The sequence below is a fragment of the Labrus bergylta genome, chromosome 5, assembly GCF_963930695.1.
Source record: "Labrus bergylta chromosome 5, fLabBer1.1, whole genome shotgun sequence".
Lineage (NCBI taxonomy): Eukaryota > Metazoa > Chordata > Actinopteri > Labriformes > Labridae > Labrus > Labrus bergylta.
Window position 1 is genome coordinate 1,509,667 of NC_089199.1, and position 19,586 is coordinate 1,529,252.

Consider the following 19,586-nt stretch of genomic DNA (forward strand, 5'->3'; position numbering starts at 1 on the left):
ACTGATGGCAAGACCATGCTTTAATTTTTTAGAATGAAATAGAAACAGTGTCGTAGGTGACTATTGTTGAAAGCAGCGAGTTGACTCTGAGTGTCATCATATAACTCATATGTAAGATAGAAAATATGAGACAAAATGTATTAGGAATAACTATAAAAATTTTAATTATATATATATATATATATATATATATATATTACAGAATACAATTATATTGTGTCTTGTTGTTAAGTCCTAATCTATTGTTTGTGGCCATCTCCTCCCACATACACATCCATAGGGTCACATTGTACCAGGTCACCCTGAAATCCTGGCTGCACTAGTTTCCTGTTAGGGGCTGGTGAAAGTCAAAATAAGTGAGAGTCAAATAACTTGCTTTTTTGTTGACATAACAGTCTAAAGAAGATAAAAATGACATATTTTAATGTTTGGTGTCCTCACTTAAAAAATGACAGACTTTGATATACATACCTTTTGAATTTTTGTTTCAATTTTCAATTTCGGCCTAAACTACGTGTGTTTAAGTGTGAAAGTTTCAAAAATTGAAAATGGTATTGATAAAAACTTTGCATAACTGAAACTAATAACTATCTGTGAACATCCTTTCCAAATTTTGTGAAATTCTGATTCCCAGAGATACATGTGATAAGGCTAGAGCTGTCCCTTTCGGAGAAGCCCTAATTTGACCTATTTTCGTTTTTTGGTAAGATGCATAAAACATCCCAAAAAAGTTATTTTGCAGTAAAATATTTTTATACAACCATCCGTTTCATAAACTAGACATGTTCAAGTTATGAAAAAATATGGTTGTGCTTTGTTCTACCACGGGTAGGGATATCTCAACTTTTAGGGGCCCAAGTTCCTCTACTATAAGTAATGTTTCATTTTACCTTGGACTGATGATGATGTATCAGCACTGGTTTTGTTGTACAGCACAACAAAACCATCGCTGAGGATGTAGCATAGCCTCAGGGCTAAATAGAGCTGATTAAGTATATTTAGGGTAGCTCATATACTGACTTGGTGCTCAAGGCTAGAATTTGTTCTGGTTTTGTGGTTTTATCCATTACATCCACAGCCTTTACAGTTCAACTACAATAGAAGTACATACTGCAGTGGATATAATTTAAATTAGGTTATTTTAAGTTTAAGACAGTGATTCAAGAGGCCAAATATGATTACGTTTAAGAGATTTATTTATCAGGGTCATTTTCAAGCATTGTGGTGTTAATCTGCTCTATATTTACATTCCTGATCTACTGCCAGTCTCTTTGCAAGAGTCCAATCAATCAGTCCTTATGTAAGATACACTTGGGTCTTCAGCATCGACCTTCATAGAGAAAAATCTCCCTGAGTTATGCTGAATCCTTGTCTCTCATCTCTCCTCCACCAGCAGACAAGTTAATTATTTCTGTCAGAGCCTCTTTGGCTGCCTTCACGTTCCTGTCCCCAAGGCTTCATGGCTGGAACATTTCACAAGCTGTCATTGCTTCAGTGTTTTTTGAAGATGTCCTTCAATCACTCTTTGCTGTATGTTTGATTCATTGCATTGCTTGTATTTCCTGGAAGAACTGGAAAAAGCCATAGCTTATAGAGTGATGTGCAAAGCCACAAAGATACAGTACAACATATCTACTTTACTGGTTGAATCTCCTGATTCTGTAGCTCTACAACGACCTTGTCCAGATTGGAGTATCAAGTCCTATATTTCTTGGAAGAATTTCCGACATTCTTGTTGTAAGCTAGTGACATCATGGTATTCTGTGATGTCTTCCTATTGACTGTCACTTTGAATCAATATTCAAAAAGTGATATTCCAAAATGCAATTTCAGTTAGAGGATTAAAAGACTTCAAATATAACATACACTATAGCTTGTATGTTATGTAGAGGTCACTTGTTAGTGTTTTCCACCACTAGGGGGCAGTGTCACTTTCAGAAGTGGTTTCTTCCCTTAGTCATTATTAAATGTGATAAAATAACGAAAACTTTAAACAACCAAACATTAAAAGGAACCCCCAGCATTTTAGAAATTAGTTCTAAAGTTTTTGGTAAAACTAGTCAAATGTATTTTTGTAATGATAAATAAAAAATACAAAATGGGGAAATTTTGGTTATAGAGTGAAATGCTGCTCACACACAGGCCTGAAATACACAGATGCACAAGAAGGAACCTGTGGATATGCAGTCAAGGAGATGTCTTTTGGAACGAAGGAGACACCTTTCCAGCAAACACACCATTTTCAATACTTTGGTCGGAATCAGGTCTTGAACTTGCAACCTCATGTTCCCAACCCAAGTCCCAAGGGACTGAGCTTCTGTCACTTATTTCTCAACCATTTTCTCCATCTTGATGAGGAAAGCTGTGTTGCTCACATCAGCACCAGCTGTCCCCTGTTGACATGATAGTGTCCTAATTGATGCTTGGCAAGAGAAGGAAAGGGGAGGAGAGTAGCTGATTAACACATCCGCTGTTGGTAGCAATTGTCCGAACATTAAGGCTAGAGGTTAATTTAAGACATTTCGGTTTGTTTTTACTGAAGATAAAAAAAGTTTGTTATAATTGGGGTTTTGTGTATCTACCAGGAGTCATGGAAAAGAAGCATCTCCTCATGAGTCACAACCAAACAGTGCTTGTTAAGTAACCATGTAGTAGCAGAATGACAGCTTTGATCTGCCCGTTGATTAATGTGGCAGCACGAAATGAACTGTGCTCACTGTCTCACAGGGACACTTGTGAATGCCTACTCAGTTTTCACATGGCACCAGCTCAGTTTACCAGAATCTGTGTCAGGTGACTAAGCCGTTTTGCATAACACAGTCAGTGGCCACATATTGCATAAAATAGCGAGAGGATGAGATTGGCATATGTACACCATGTCCCAAATGTATAAAGGACATGACATGTGTAAAGTTAAGGGAAATGCACTCTCGTCATTTTGCTGGATTGTGTAATTGAAACTTACATTTTGCATTTGTCTTATTTGCTTCTTTGGACTGGGTCGACTTTTGCCTCAACAAGTAACATTGAGTGCTGGTTATATCCTCACTTCAACAGACTGTGACGGTGATCTAATAGAGTCATCCACGTGTGGAGACAATCTGGAGCCATTAAATATGAATATGGGTGTGTTGTCTGGCCGATAGTTTTGGTGCAGATTCCAAATGTGCAAACCGTCTGCCGCGTTTGTGCCTGAAAGTCATTAGGGCTATATGCTTCGTGAATTATTGGAGCTAAAGTTTTGAAATGGCAGGTGTTACACAAAGTTTTGAATACTTTTCTGTGCTGCTGGGAAACAAGTATGGGAATATGAATGACAAATATACCATCAGTATAAACTTCATAAATGTACACAACTTGTAGTGAATGTTCTGTTTAAATAAAGTGAAGATATTATAGGTGAAGGCAAAGCAAACAAGTAATTAAGTTCATTAAACTTGGTAAGAAGGAGCGCTGATAGCCTGGCATGTGTCCCATGTATGAGGGCAATAGTCTTCAGCCCAACATTTCATATCTGTCTTCAGCTGTCTTATCTAATAAAGGCAGAAAGGCCCCATAAATATCTTCTTTTTTTTTTTAAAAGCTAAGAAAAAAAACGAAAAAAAACATGTAGGACAATGGACCTAAATGGAAGCCGAAACAACTTCAACTTCAAAGATGTGTGAAGTTTTGCATATTGTAATATAAGAAAAAAAGCATTAACTTGCTACGGTTGCAAAGGATACTCATAAGAACATGCATTAACACAAACATACACAAATAATGTGTACTTTGAGTTTAACTTTTTCTACTGTGCAATACTAGTCATGTATATGTATGTTTTTTATCACTTTATCTTGTCATTCTCTGCACATACTGTCTCAATTCCCTGCATAGTTAACTTCATCATTCATTTTGTACTTGTATATACCCCCTATTTTTATTTATCTTATCTAATCTATTCTGTTTAATATGTATTTTGTATTTTGACCTTACTTGTCTGTGCTGCTACAATGCCTGAATTTCCCCTCTGGGGATCAATAAAGTACTATCCTATCCTATCCTATAGAATTAAACTTTTTTACAGTGACTTACTCTAATAGACAGCTTAAGAAATGAGAATCCCTAACCTGCATCTTCTTGTTAGCTAGATGTTTGATTTTTATTTCCTCTCACCACTATAAAATTCTACTCATACTGGAACAATTAAGTCAGATATGAAGAGCAATGTTCATTTTTGCTTGTGCATACAACTTCAATCAAAACAGATCTAATGTTAATCATTCATAATATCATGTTAAAAGTATTTTAAAGAATTTTTTTACACTTAAAAAATGTCATCATTGTGGAAGTGTGACATGTGATGAGACACATTAAATGTGAAGTCACGTGGAAAATAGAAACTGAACAACATCTGCATCATAAAGAAAAGGCTTTGAGGAAACTATTGCATGATGGGACTTTACAAGTTTGAAGGAGAGAAGGCTATAATGAAAAAATAAGTTAACATGAGGTATATGTGTCTAATGTATACATTTAAAATAACTGTACATAATATTAGATTTGTGTGTCTTGTGATATAAGACTTCTTCAGAATATGACCTTTTAATTTAATTGACCAAGTGATAAGTCTGTGTGTCTCTGCTGACTGTGTGTAGATGTCAACAAACTTTGAAATAAGTTGCTGTTGTCAAATGAAACAGGAGAGCTTTGTACGTTCACAGACTGACCCAGAGTACATACTGTACAATGTTGTGTTTGTCTACATGTTAAATGTTTGTGTTCCTTTCCTCGGGGATCTAACAGGAAATACATCTGAGGCTATACTCAGATCAAATGCATGACACACAGGGGGAACCACACTGCTCATACACTTGTCTCATGCAGGCAAGTGATCTCAAACTCTGGACAGCTGTCCAAACAGAATCAACAGAATTCAATAACTGAGGGAATTCTGATCCTCATATTCATTTAGAAAGAGTTGAGGTGTATTATTGAATCTGAGCAGTAATAAACTGAGGTATTTCTGCTTTTTCAAATTTACTAAACATTCCAAAAATATTTTTGATATTTCTCTCATAGGGCCCCCCAAAAAACAAGTCTGATAACATCTGTTTGAACATTTTATTTTCCGACATACAATTTAATTACATGTTGAAATTTAGACTGTCTTAAGAATGCATACGCTTTTGGTGATGTTATGGAGAGGGAGTCTTGAACTTACTGTTTGGAAATTAGTTTTTAGATTCTTTAAATCCTCACATTTGTTTGAAGATAAAACTTCAATAGCGCATTTCAATTTGTATTTAAGTATAATATTCTTGAACAAATCACGTCATGTGAACATGACAAGCAAACCAGACAGCTGTCAAGAGGATAAATGTGATGATCTTATAAGGAGAAGTGGGCGGACCCTCAGAATCCCCTTAACAGTGCAGTTGAGTGCAATCCAATTCATTACATCCTTTAGTAAAAAGCAAACATGGTGATAATTACATGAATACAAACACTATAATCTGTTTCTAGCATGAGATTTACCAATGAAGAGATGAATACAGTTCTAATGCCACACCAGGTCCATGTTCTCTTTTCACCTCTGATTTGAGTTGTGCTTTGAGACAAAAGACAACATGTCAAGACAATGTTTGTTTTTGTTGGTAAAACATTTGTCCATTTTGATTAACTCCAAGTCCAATTGCCATTTGGACTAACAATTGCAAGAAACATATGACAGACTTCAAACTGATGTTAACTTTATTTGGTTTTTTTTATCAGGTAACTAAAATAAATTGTGGTGATGATGGTGAGTCAGACAATCATCCTCATGTTCATCACACTTCATGGTTATTTGTCTTATAACTGTTGAGACATTCCAGTATAGGATCCTCATAGAACCATGAATGTTGGTCTAAAACTAAGCCATTCAGCAAAGTTGAAGATAACTCAGGGGGATAAATAACAGTTTCAGGTTTGACAAAAGTGGTGGGGATGTTTCCTCTGAATGAACATCTGTATCACAGTAAATGTCAAAATGCTGTAGTTGTTGAGATTTTTTTGGATTGGTCCAATAAGGGAAGTCACCAACCAACAACATCCCCATGCAATAAGCCATTCTGCTATTGTGTCCAAAATGACCGGTACTTATTGTTATATGGTTATATGTTATACTTATATGGTGAACTGAAACAATTGTGTAACAAATTGCAATATTTGAATTGAGATGTGATTGTTTTCATCTACAAATTAGACTTAACTGCTGCATTGTTTTATGTACTTCAGGGATACCATTTAGACAGCCACATTAAAACAGCCAAACTAGAGTGATTTTTCTCCATCTCTGCTGCCTTCACTTCACTCTGTAACCCCCCTGACTCTCTCCCCTCGTTGGGCCTCCATGTTCCAGCTCCCCCTGGGACCGCCAGGCTGCTCCTTCAGGGAAATCCTCCCGCAGAGAGAAATAATGCTCAGGACTCCATGTGTGTGTCATACAGTGAAGGCTCTTTGATTGCTAAAGAGGAGGGTGGGCAGGTGGCCCAAGTATGTGTGTGTGTGTGGGAGACTGAACTCCTTCTGTAAAAACTTTTCAATGATTGAAGTCAGAAGAGAATAACAAACAGCATTCCCCGGGTATGACAGATGTCTCCTTTTGATAAGATTTAGAAATCCATTTATTACTGTAGCTTTCTGCATAACATTAAGAGTTTAAGACTTACAAAATTTGCATGAGTACACCAACTCCTTAGAACCATGTTAGTCTAGTTGAGGTTTTAATCTGTCCAAAAAAAGAAAAGCATTTAGATTTTGTTTTAAATGTTGTTAATTGCTTTCTTTGAGGGAGAAACTATAAGTTAAAATGTCCCTCATATTTTTTTATCCAACCACATCACAGACACTGAAGAAAACTCCTGATCTAGTAAACCCTGGTCAACAAGTCTAACAGATCTGACTAAATTTTTCAATACCATGTTTTTAAAAAATGAAAGCTTTGGAAAAAACTTGCAAATTGCCTCCAAGTTCGGTTTGAATTGTCAAAACACAAAACAAGTTTTTCCCTTGAAGATATTTTTTCGAGCCATTTTTAGCTTTATTTGGACAGGACAATGAAGAGTGTCAGGAAATGATGGGAGGAGAGATTGGGCGATGACATGCTGCAAATGTCGAGGATCAGAAACGACCCTGAGTCGGCTGCAAGGACTGTAGCCTTCAAGCTGCCAGCCAATTCTGGCGACCTTACAGTTTCAGTCTGTTTGCTGAAATTGTTTAAAAAAAAATTCACTTTGACAGAAAAATTATAGGTTGAAAAACTTAGCTGACAGATGTAACAGATCCTTTTTAAAAACTAGCATTTTAAAACTACATGTTTTGATGAAAACCAAGACCTTAAGTTGGGTTTGTATATGTGGAAAGAAATGTAGCTACTCGCTAACTCTGAGGAATAATAAAGTTAAAAACATTCCTCTACTTCCAAGTTATGACTTTTGTAAAAACATGGTTTGAGTTTGAGTGGGAAGGAGAAAGTGGATTTCTAAGTCATGACACATCGCCTTGTTAATAAAGATCAGAAGAATAAAAGATCTCAGCCTCTTTTATTTCCTTGATATCTTTAATTCTGCACAAAAGGGATTGGTTTGTTAGGACTCAACCAATGTTTCATGTAAACAAATACTGAAGAACTAAAAATATGTAACAAATCTTATTAAATGACAGTTAAAATTTTTAATATGGATCTCATTCTCCACCTACGTCTTATTTACATTTGTAATCTATGTAAATAAACCGGATAGCCCAAGCAAGCATGTAATTTTCTTGAACACCTACAGAGTGACTCATAGAGCCCTCAAGGCTGCAAGTCCACTGTCACCAGTGTTAGCTGATATTCACAGAGCGTGATTATGAGTCACCAGGCATTAACAAACCTCCACCATACTGTCTGTAGTCCTACATACAGCTCCATCACTCTGAAACCAGCTCTCACTCAGGTAATTGCATAAGCATCATCATTTCCACGGCATGGCTATTTCTTGCTGGTGAGTGGGCCACGTTGATTTCAATAAGCACATAGCTTTTCCACAAATGATGAATAGGAGATTGACCTTAATTGAGTTTGACTGCAACATCTTCCAGCAGGGCTCAGCAGAATAAGGTGAATGGGTTTAGTGGTCTGTGATGAGATCTTTTCTCCCTGCTTCTCCTCATTATGAACATGGCAGGGGCTGTGGAGAATGACAGGAGGCCACAAGTCAAACTCCATTTGAGGGTGTTGGAAAAGACCTTGATTAAAAAAAAAAAAAAAAAGTTTTAAATCAATCTAATTGAAAGCAATCAAGGGAAGATTAAACTGTTTTTGTGCTAAGGAAAGAGGAGAGTTTTTGTGGGGTAAAACATCTGGTATTTCTTTCACGACCTGGCCTTGTGAAGACTAAATCCACTTATGTATTAACCCGAGTTTCCAGAGTTGTAAACTCTTATATAATTCTGCAGGTTCACTTGACCTCCTAGAGATCACATGCTCCCATTGTTTTCAGAAATCCATTCAAAGCTGTTTGGAAGGCTGCACTGCTTTGTAGATGTAATACTTTAGGTTCAAAAGTGTGTGTATTGAAGTTTGAACAAAGATGATTTAACACCCATTCTATGAATTTTCCACAAATGATGAATAGGAGATTGACCTTAAGTTGACCAAAAGTCTTCCATTTGGCAACTTTATACTTCCCAGTGCTGTATTTTTTTTATGATTATCTTTCTTAAGTAGCATCGGGTCCTCACAATAAAAACGGCATACATGCGCATCCATCTCTTGACTACGACCCTGACCATTTACGTCACCTCTGCAAGCAGGCCGATGATGTCATATATCAAAACCTAAAATTAAAATAGTTAATAACAACTTTTTAATTTCTGTGTAAACTAACATGAAATTACAGTACCTGTATGTTTTTTTAATTGACAAATTAAACAAATGTTAAATAATATTATATACAGTACTTTCTAACTTATAGTGTAGTGTGCTTTCTTCTGTCAAATTAAATTGCATACAAATATTTCTAGGTTGCAACATATGCTAGCATCATTGGAGTTGCAGTCTTTGTTCAGTCAGTTGATCTTGTCTCATGAAATTAAACATCAGTGCTATTTTAGAATGCTAACTACTAGCATAAACCAAGGTGGGAAACATGACAGTGGTTGTAATTATGGATAAAACATAATAGAGGGCTCTTTCAGATGTCCTTCCAATGGATGAATCATCTTCCCTCTCAGGTGCCCTTCTGGTGGATAAAATTATACATGTTGGTAAATTAGTTTCTTTTCACATCCCTTTATGTAAATCAATGTGCTCTTATGGGATGCTTCTATAGATGACTCTACCCCTGATGTTGTTTTCTTTTCAGTTATAAAGACAGTTGTGTGGAAGAATTACTGAATAACATTTATTACTGTACTATTATTGTGTGTAGACTGTTTTTGTCTGATTACAAAAACAAAACCATACCTTACAAGACCATGGAGGATGTCTGGCTTTGCAGCTACAGCTTGCTTCACTGTTTCTAAGTTAACTGGTGAATCAAACTCAAATCAAGCAGTAATGCTGTAATACTTTTGTATCCTGAATATCCTGAAAAGGTCTTCAAAATGCAGCTAGAGGCAGTTCTTTCTTGAAAGGCTGGATCTATCCTCCTAACATGGCTATCTCCTAAATATGTACAGATAATGTGCCTTTGTTAAATAAATGTTTAAATAGGTTATTGTTCCCTCTATGATTACAGAGGTGCAGTAGTTTATATAATATATTTATCTTAACCAAGGTTTAGTTTTACAGTGCACTATATATCTCACACCAAAAGTTTCTGCGTTGTTACTCCATGCCACACAGATGGCCTGAGTCCACCGCTGTCTAATGGAGCTACATTTCTTTACGTTTTGTTACATGTTTATGTGTATACGTAACCTTAGAGAAAAAAATGTGGTACACAATCCAATATAAATATCTAATGCAATGTCAACCCTTCCTAATGGTCCAATCTGTGTGGTTAGAATGATCTCTGCATGAATGTAATTAGTGTGCTAAAATACCCTCTAATGCTACTTCATTAGTTATTTGGCACCTCTGCATTTGGTCATTACTTGTGTTTCTGACCTTTGCTTTACCTAGTTTCTATGGTTACAGCTTGCTGTGCACTGCTCTTGGCAGTCAGAGTCCTTTGAGAACTATACATGCACCACGATTTAAGCTGACAGACAGGTGAGGCATGCTGAGACTCACACACACTAAGGGAACATGCTTTGCCTCTAGGACCAGATGTCCTTGGTGCTCACCCTCTCCTCCACATTACTTGGCAGCACTTAAATTAGCACATCAACATGTTATTTATGAATAGGAATGAGATGAGGACAGTCGCCTTCATGAGCCTGAGACTCTTGTCTTTGAACTATACATCTGTTAAGCCCCTCTGCTGACCCCTGGGATGAACCAGCCTCTTTCACAGCATATCTGGACCTTTCCTCTATGGGTAGCCAATCCCCCACTGGTTCAAACTCAGAGCAGATGCTAGGCTTATATGTCCCAGAGGTTAAATGTCCTCTGCTTTCCTCAAGGTCAGTTTGAATGCAACCACTTCAAAAGAAATTGTGGTTCAGGGGGACAGCAGTAGTTTTGTGACTGAAAATACATTCCTAGGGACCAATGAATGCATTTAGAGAGCAGAGTCAGTGGATGAAGGACCTCTCATTTCACCACAGGTCACCCTATGCCTTCCTCGGTGAACATGACCTAGAGGAGAAAGACAAGAAACGATCCCCTGAGCAATATGACATCAAAACGCGCTGCTGCGGATGACCTAGAAAGGAGCGTGGGTAGAAGTGCGTAAGCAACAGTGGGCTTCTGTGGCACATGGCTCAGGCAGCTGTTTTCCATATTGTGGATGGCGTACCAAAAAAAAAAAATCACATCTGGATCGATGTGTCTTAAAAACCCCGCATGAGCTGGTTAAAGGGGAAACAGTCGAGTAAATGATAGAAATGAGTGATTATTCACCGTCTCATTGTCTGAAACACGACGATAAATACTTCTCCCCCATCACCGTGTGAGGATCTGTTTCAACGCAAGAAGACACGACACGACCTTTTTATCCGAGCGGCGATATCAAACGACGATTCAATAAGGCGGGGGGGGGGGGGGGGGGCTGCTCACACAATAATCATTTGATTGGAGTCGCCGTGCATGCGTGCGGTAGGCGGGACCAGGACACTCTGCATCCCACTTTTGAAAAGATTACTGTGATTTTTTGTTGTTGTTGTGGGAAACACATGATCTTACCGCTGTGTGGAGGGAAGGAGGACGGACAAAGAGAGAGAGAGAGAGAGAGAGAAGCAGGACGAAGAGACACGGGGTCGTGACAGAGACCAGCACCGAGCGGAGACAGGATCTGTGTGGAGATATTTGGAGTTGGAGCGGGATTCTCTCTGGTAAGGCTCTGAAAGGTTGCTTATGTATGACGTGCTATCCTCAAAATGTATTCAAACGTATTTAAGAACATGTTTATTACAGATATGATGAGTACCTAAATGTTTGACTAAAGTAAGCCCTAATGATGATGTTGATGTTCAACACCACTGAGACGACGAACAGGAGTTAAATACAAAGTCATCTGACTTGGATTAGTAGGGGGAAATGTTGCTTTTAACACTCACATTAAAATGACTTTTAGCAAAGCTCTTTATCCATCCAGCATGGCTATGCATATAGCTTCCTATAGAAACTCTAGCGGTGCTATTTGTAGAGTCACCTGCAGCAGGCAAAGTGCCCTGACACTCACTCCTCCATGATGAGTCACTTTAAGGACTTGTAGCTGGTGTGACTGTGACTGCTGGACATGACTGGCTGGAGCTGATGGGAACTCATTCTGGCTTGCTCGGTCCCTGTAGTTATAATTGCCTGACTAGCTTATCCTGGGGGCCATGTGCTGCTTCTCTCCGAGCACATCCCAGAATGAAATCATAGTGGGAACACTGGCCTGCTGAGGTTTTTATGTGCTATCTAACCCTACCCTTTTGTCTGTATTTGTACAGATGAAGAGTTTTGAGACGTGGTGTACATGCACCACGTCTATGTGTATGCACCACATGTTTATGCATATGAACAATGGAAGTGACTTGAAAACAATATTCTCAAATGAAGACTCAATTCTGAAACCCTAATCTGGTATCTGCTTATTAATAATTGAATCAGATCGGTGCATTAACCTGATACAACATTTTAGGCAATATCTTTTAAATATGATACACTGGCCTCTCAGGTTAAATTCCTAGAGTTTTTAATTGATGAGAAAATTATTTAAAAAAAATCAAAGCTCTCATGGCTCCAGCCTGTAGCCATCAAACGTTGTCAACAGAAAATACATTTTAGAACGTCTTCCTCTCCTGTAATCTCAGGTCAGTGGATGAGAAATGTCACTTCTTTACTTCACTACATGTGTAGACACAGACTCAGACATTCTCTGACTTACTGTTTCATTTGAACAAAGCCATGTGTCCATGTGAAATATCCTGCAGCAGTATTGGTGTACCTCTGCCGGAATGAAAAGAAAACATGAAGGGATTGTTTGGTCTTAGAAAGCAATGTAGTTCGCTGTGAGGGAAAAAAAGAGACACCCTGCTGTGACTTTTTTGTCAGCATTAAACTATGAAAGAAAATAAGCTTCTGTCATGGCATTTCAGGGTTTTCAGAGAATTGATTTTGATCTTTAAAAAGAGCTAACAAAGGTATTTTCTAAACTTTTTCTTTGGATATGATCAGACAATGATGTACTGCTCAGTCCAAACTTATTTTCATGGTCTTGTAGAATTTATTTAGACCTTGCATGATGGGAATTTATCAAGCCAGCTGGTACCAAGGAGAGTTGAAAATAAAACCCTAAAAGAGAAAAATACTTACTATCAACATAACATGTGTTTATTGAGCTTATACATTTCATATTTTAAGTCCAGTTGGCCCATTCTCTTAAGTCACAATGAAATGATTTCTACCTTATTAATGTTAGCATGGTTTGTAAATGACAGGTGGTATTAGAGGAAAACATATTAAGTGGATGTAGAGGAATTGCAGCCTGCATAAGGTCATACCACTTAGGATATACAGTATGCCAGCCTGTTAGCTAGAGGAGCTGGCAGGGATAGCAACAGAGTCTGCTATACGATGCTATAATGACAATATTTATTTACCTTTAGATCAATGCTGTGTGTGGTTCAACTGGCTCTTGCTATCAACAAAAAAGCGGAGAACCACATACTGACGAACAGAAAACTGAATGCGGCCTTTTGATTCTGTGGACCGTGCAGCAGTCACAGTATATAAACGTCACTCCTCCCTCCAGGTAGCTAGTTGGTCAACAAACATTGGCTGCGAATGATAAAGGAGGGCCCGTCTGAAAGTCCTCTTGCTCTATTATACATGATTTTGTTAAAAAAAAAAAATTTTAACCAAAAAGCCAACATTTACTTTTGTACACCAATGTGACATCTAGGTTGTCAACGCAGAGTTTGTAGCAACATTTTCTCTGACTTTCTGAGTTTCACAAACTTGAGGTAAGGTTCCATAACTTTAAAGGCTTTATATGCGATTTTTCACACTTAAATGTAATAGAAATCAAGTATATCCTCTGAAAATAACTCTGTGAGTCATGACTGTCTACAATGGGTGTAACACCTGAGTCCCACTGTCTGTGATGTTTTCAGAGTCCTATAGTCCTTTGTTTACATCGCCGGGACCGCGGCTGACTCCTCCCCTCACGTATAAAAGTAGTTTAATTGAGGGACTAGAGAAAAGAAGAATAACATACTGTACTCACTGCTTAACTGTGTTTCTAGATCACGCTCATTTCAGGTACATTTACATGCAGTGTGAAGATACGAGCATAATAAAGATCGCTAGCATTAGCATGCTAACACAACAATGCACCGCAAGGTGTTTTGGTTTCATGCTGGTGCTCAAGGGCGACATCTACTGGATCAAAAAAATCACATATAAAGCCTTTAACTAATGTTTAAGATTATTCTGACAATCGAGTATGCAGTTGGTAATATGAGTGTCTTTTGTCTCTGTAGGACTTGTTTCATTGTTACGGATGTAAGATATAAAGTGGTCCAGTGGAAGGACTATCTCTTGGTTTAAAGCTTGTATACAACCTCACAAACTTCAGCTGTATTTTTGCTCATTATCCATCCCTAGTCTGTTATACAATTCTCAGTTCTATAGAGGATTTGATACTTAAGCCGTACAATGATCAGCTTACAGTGTGTGGCTGCTGTGCTTGGGAGTTCTCTGTCAATAGATTGGGATTTGGACTTCCATGGCACTGTGGCATGTGACAGAGTCAGCAGTGCAACACCCACCATGGTGGTCACACACTGCGTGAGTTGTATTTCCAGCTCAGTGAATGCATTGGTCCCCATGATGCACTCCTTTCTTTTCTTTTCCTCTGCTCCAATGTGATGAGGAGGAGGCAGGAGGAAGCATGCTGGCTGATGCCAGGAGAGGAGGGTACTTTGTTTGAGGGCGCATGATTGCGAAAAGACAGAGCTGGCATTGAACAGTTTGGTGTTGAGGGACGATCAATTAACTGATTCTTCAAACTAATGTACAGCTAGCTAGCAAACAGTTTGCTAGGCCTTGACTGTCTCACTGCTGTAGTTCATGTTCAGACTAGAAAACTAGCCTATGATGCTCTTGGCAAAAAGAACTACTGCTGACTATCAGGAAGTGACAAATAGTCAAATACTACCTCTTTCATATTTAGTATCTGTTTTGACAGTTAATTCATTTTTTTAGATTTTAAGAAAAAAAGCCAAAAATAGATGGTTTGTGGTTTAGAACCTGTGATTTTAGGTGATGTAATTACATTGACGAAAGCCTGGAATTTTCTCTAAGCATGTGCAGAAAGCCATGTTTGAAATATAAACCAGCATTAAGTAAAAACTGTGTGTCTTGTTTACCCAAAGCTTACCGGAGTTCTTGATTTGTGTGTTCAATATGTTCCAAGCAATCATAGCTTCTCTTCAACAGAGCTTAATACACTTCATAAGTACTATAAAGCAATGATTGTTTAAAGTACTGAACACACAGATTAACAGAGGAGAAGTGGATTATGCTTCAAGCATGGACTGAGAAGTTTTCAAGCATTAACCAATGGTATTTACCCACTGCTGTTATATTATTATCTGTGTGCTAGTAGATATAAATGAAGAACAGAATTCCTAAAATATGTTTTGAGAAATGAGTCTACTTTCAACACTAGAAATGTTGAACATTCCTTTCTGTTCAGTTGGTATTGGTCGATAGATCTTATATCACCATGTGCCTCAAACCTCCTGTACCTGCCACGCTTAACTTTTTCTAGTTTGTTGTTGTAAATCCAGGTTCCCATTTGAATCCATTGTAATTGGTGTGAATCCAAGATGTCCAAGTGCTATTCTCTTGTGAGCAAATCATCAAGTTTTAAAATGTGACTCGTGTAGCCTTAAAGGTGCGGGACTAGAGTTTTCTCCACAATAGGGCAGAAATACAATAAACAAGTTTACACACACAGTACTAATAGTTTTTTATCCTCACTTGTTTTATTCAGAATCATTTTTAAGCTTTTTAAAATAACTTTAATAAGTTCATTCACAAAGTAACCCAGCAATGATTACATGCATAATTTGTAAAGCATATCCTGCTTGTGAAGTAATGATGTAAAGTGGCATAGTAGGGTTAGGAACACCTGATACACATGAACTTCTGTTTTAAAGTAACAACTATGAGTTGACAAGAATGACGTTTCCAAGTGACCATCTGTTTTCATCATTATCTGTTTTCAATCAGGCAAAGTGACTGATAAATAACAAACCACAGCCCACAGTGATGTGAGTTGTTGTTTGGGAGCTTTTACAACATTGTAAAAAAAAAAAAGAATCAAATCAAAAACATAAATGCAGCCACTTGAAGTCAAACAATTTTTACAAAATGTTTCTATTGATCAGTGACTGTCTGATTCTGGTTTCATTAGTATCACAAATCAAATTAAACCTGGTTTGTTCATCCATTGAAAGAAGAATGGGATTGGAAACAAAGGAAAGGAAAGGAATTTCCTGGATGACCTTCTTGCTAGCTGTACTTGTTAAAATGCTACATCATTCACAGTCAGTGCATCATACCCTGAGCTTGTCAGAATCGTTGAATGCCAGGTTGTTTTTCTTTGATATTTTTGTATCTACCTTCATACAGATATACTAAAAACATCATGTTCTGAAGGGTGTGCAAATCTTGTTTGCTCTCACCCTGACTTGCAAGCTTTTCATCTTCTGGCAGTGAGTGTACAGTTCTGGCCTTTGCTTCCAGTGCTGTGTGTGACAGCAGTCTGAGAAGAGGCCAGATTTGATTTGACATTTGCATGCAGGCATTGTGTTACTGTCCAAGCAAGAACTCATCACCATTATTTTATTCATTTTGATCAAATGGATGGAACAAATGTGACATATTTAAATACATGGAACCTTCGCAAAAGGAGGTTAAATGCTAAGCTCAATCTGACATCTCCTTATTTAGTGCATGTGTACTGTAAATGTTGTAAACTTTGCTTGTTAACGGTTCATTTACCTTTTAAGCTGCATAGCTGTACAGTGTTCCTGTGTTCAGACGTGATGTATATAGCTCGTGAGCCAGGCAGCCACACGGCTGACATCATATTTAAATAGAGTTAATCATTTGTTACTCATACACTAAATGTTGTTGGAACAGGTGTGGGACTGCACAGATTCTTATTGACTTTTCAGATATTTAAAAGAGCTCATCACCTCAAGAGTAACAGTGCACTAAACAGTATTTACGGTATATCAAAACAAACAAATGCTGTTTGATCTCTTTTATTCATATCTTTGAAATCCCACTACAACTCCACAGATGAGTAGTAACTAATGATGTGCTTCCATGTAGCACATTAAACATGCCTTAATTTGACTGTCAACAAGGTGGATGCAGATGTGTTAATGGAGGAGTTTGAAACTAATAGGAGGAATGCTGCTGGATTACAGTCCATGCTGAGTTTAATTCTCCTCTATTTTTTGTGTCTCTTATGTAAAGCATTTTCGCCATTACCAGCTTTCTCCATAGAGCCTGTTAGCATAGCTTCCAAGCAATATGGCGGACGTTAAGTTTAGATTCTGGGAGTGAGTTCCCACCCACTGATCTGTGATTGGTCTGTAGCTTCAGTGGTCGAAAATCTGAGGAACTAGCATTGTAGTTTCACCCTGCTAACCACAGCAGCTTCCAGTGACGCATAAATTGTCATTTTGCATCACTGGAAGCTCCTTTTCAGACTTAGAAATACAAAGATTTCTAATCTCAGGGGAAAATGAGGGCGGGTTGCACAACCATTCAAAAATACTACCAGGTTTCTAATGATACAAAGCTCAATGCAAATGGATTAAGTATCCCTTTAATATAGTTCAATCTGGAGCAAAGTGAACTACCGCTCTTGGTCCGAGGTATCGAGAATTGCCGAGCACTGTGTGCAGAAGTCTGAGATGCAGCACCCGGCATGCATTTGACATGGCTCAGCTATTCTTTTCAAAATAAAAGCAAGATCTGTTCCTAAAATGAAACTACCTGCATTTTGACAGAATGATTTTATTCTGAAATTTTGTCCAGGGCAGTTACTTAGTGAACAAGGTACTTGCAGGTGGTCTAGCTCTGTCTTGGGGTCCATGCTAAACGTTTATACGAAATTTTCCCCTCAATATTTATGTGGAAAGCTTCTTGGTAGCAGAGTCAAATCCACCTAGATAATTGGCTTTCAGCAATATAAGGGCTTTGCAGCCAAGGCCTCAGATCCGAGGGATTTTTCTAGTAGTTCTAATAACTGCAAGATGACTTTAGTTTATTGAAAACAGTGCTCTGACCACTCACTCGATTATTTGATAATGTCAAAATAAATTGCATGCAAGCAAGCAAACCCCTCCCCTGATTGTTGACCACATTTCTGTACTAGCTTTTTCATATTTTTTTTTGATATTTTCTATTATGTAGTCTGACAGGGGGCACCCCCTTTCATCTGGATACAGTTATAATATGTGTCTCATGTTATGGCCAGATCATCAAAATGTTGGAGATAACATCTAAGAGTGTTAATAAATGATCTGGGGGAAAGCACCCACCTTTTTATGTGTCTGATCTGATTCCCATGGTGCAGTCACCGGACGTGTGCTTGATTAATTGACTTTACGTAACTCTTCATTAAGTTGAGACTTAAAGTTACTTTGGAATTTATCCGCCAGATGTGAACATCCCCTGAAATGGTTTCTCACTCTGCTCCACTAGGTGTCATTTTTTCTTTGGTTTGTTTAGATTGTAATCCATTACTTTTTGCTCCTTGGCAGCACGTTTAATGACTTCAGTTGCATAAAGGAAATAAATCTATAAAAATACATCCAGTCTCTTGCAATCTTATTAGGGTTTCATAGGAATTCACTTTTATATTGAGGCCTTTCTCTCTTCCTTTTGCTTGGTCATCCTGCACTGTTTTTATGTTATGTCCTTGCTCCACTGTCCTCTCCTGTCTGTCACTCTATACAGTAAATACATTTTCATTGAGTAACCAGGCGGATTCTGCCTTTTAGGGATATCACAAGACCCTAAAGCCAGTCCAGACTGCCTCAAGCCCCCCACTCTTGTCAGGGGTCCAGCCCAGTATGGTGATGAAGACTTTAATCTTCCTTAAACTACAGCATGTTACTCGGTCCAGGAGACAAGGTCACAGTAGATTTTGTCTCTATGGTAGTGCTGTCCCAGACTTAACAGGTTCAAACAAAATGTAACTTTTTTTTGTGTAAATTATTTTTTTTGTACTTAACGATAAAGTTCTGTTTTTTTTTAACAGTACATAACAGTATTTTGACATCTGGTGCTTACCAGCTCCTAGTGATGAGAAAGTGGCATGTGTCTGGTGGATTGTAGTTAGTTATTTACATTCTAAGTTTGTATAAGTTTGTTACATTACACCGGCAAACACATGTAGCAATTTACAGTATTCTATAAATCTGATGACTTTGAGCATGACTTAAGCATCCTCAGTGCAGCATATTTGTCTTATGTCCTTTCCATACTAAACTCCTGTATCATGCAATCATATATATGCAATGAAACAACTAAAGGCAAGAGTTCGCAGATCTCACTGAGAGTAGCTATACTAAAGATGATCAGCATTTCTAACCTTTTTTTATACAAATCCTATAGACATTGGTCAAGAAGAAACCACAGCCTTTGGTAAATAAGGAAGAAATAATTGTCAAAAGTTAATTCTTTTCTAATGTTCTTCTTCTGTAGAATAAATAAGAATATCCCTAAGTAACGGTAGTATCATGCTTATCAGTAAAGATAGAGATATTGATATTGATAAAAGTCATACCTATCACCATTGAAGTATGAGCTTCAGCGACCTTTGATAAGAGGTCATGTTTACCTGATTGCATAGTTGATGGTGTAGTATTGGGACAGAAAAGAGCTGAGATGAGAAAGAAAGCAATACAGTATAGCAAATCAAACCAGGGGGACTATGCACTTTTAAGGCGTTAAAATG

The 19,586-nt window shown here is 37.8% G+C and overlaps 1 protein-coding gene across 2 annotated transcripts in view; it reads left to right on the forward strand.

Moving 5' to 3' along the window:
- The first annotated feature begins 11,159 nt into the window (after positions 1-11,159).
- The window catches only part of LOC109990106 (sodium-coupled neutral amino acid transporter 3), a 57,526-nt gene continuing 49,099 nt past the window's right edge, over positions 11,160-19,586 (forward strand). Inside the window, exon 1 of one of the 2 annotated variants that reach the window (XM_020642092.3) lies at positions 11,160-11,442. The gene's annotated coding sequence lies outside the window, so the exon portion shown is untranslated. The remainder of the gene's footprint in view (positions 11,443-19,586) is intronic. The other variant, XM_020642093.3, reaches the window with a different exon arrangement.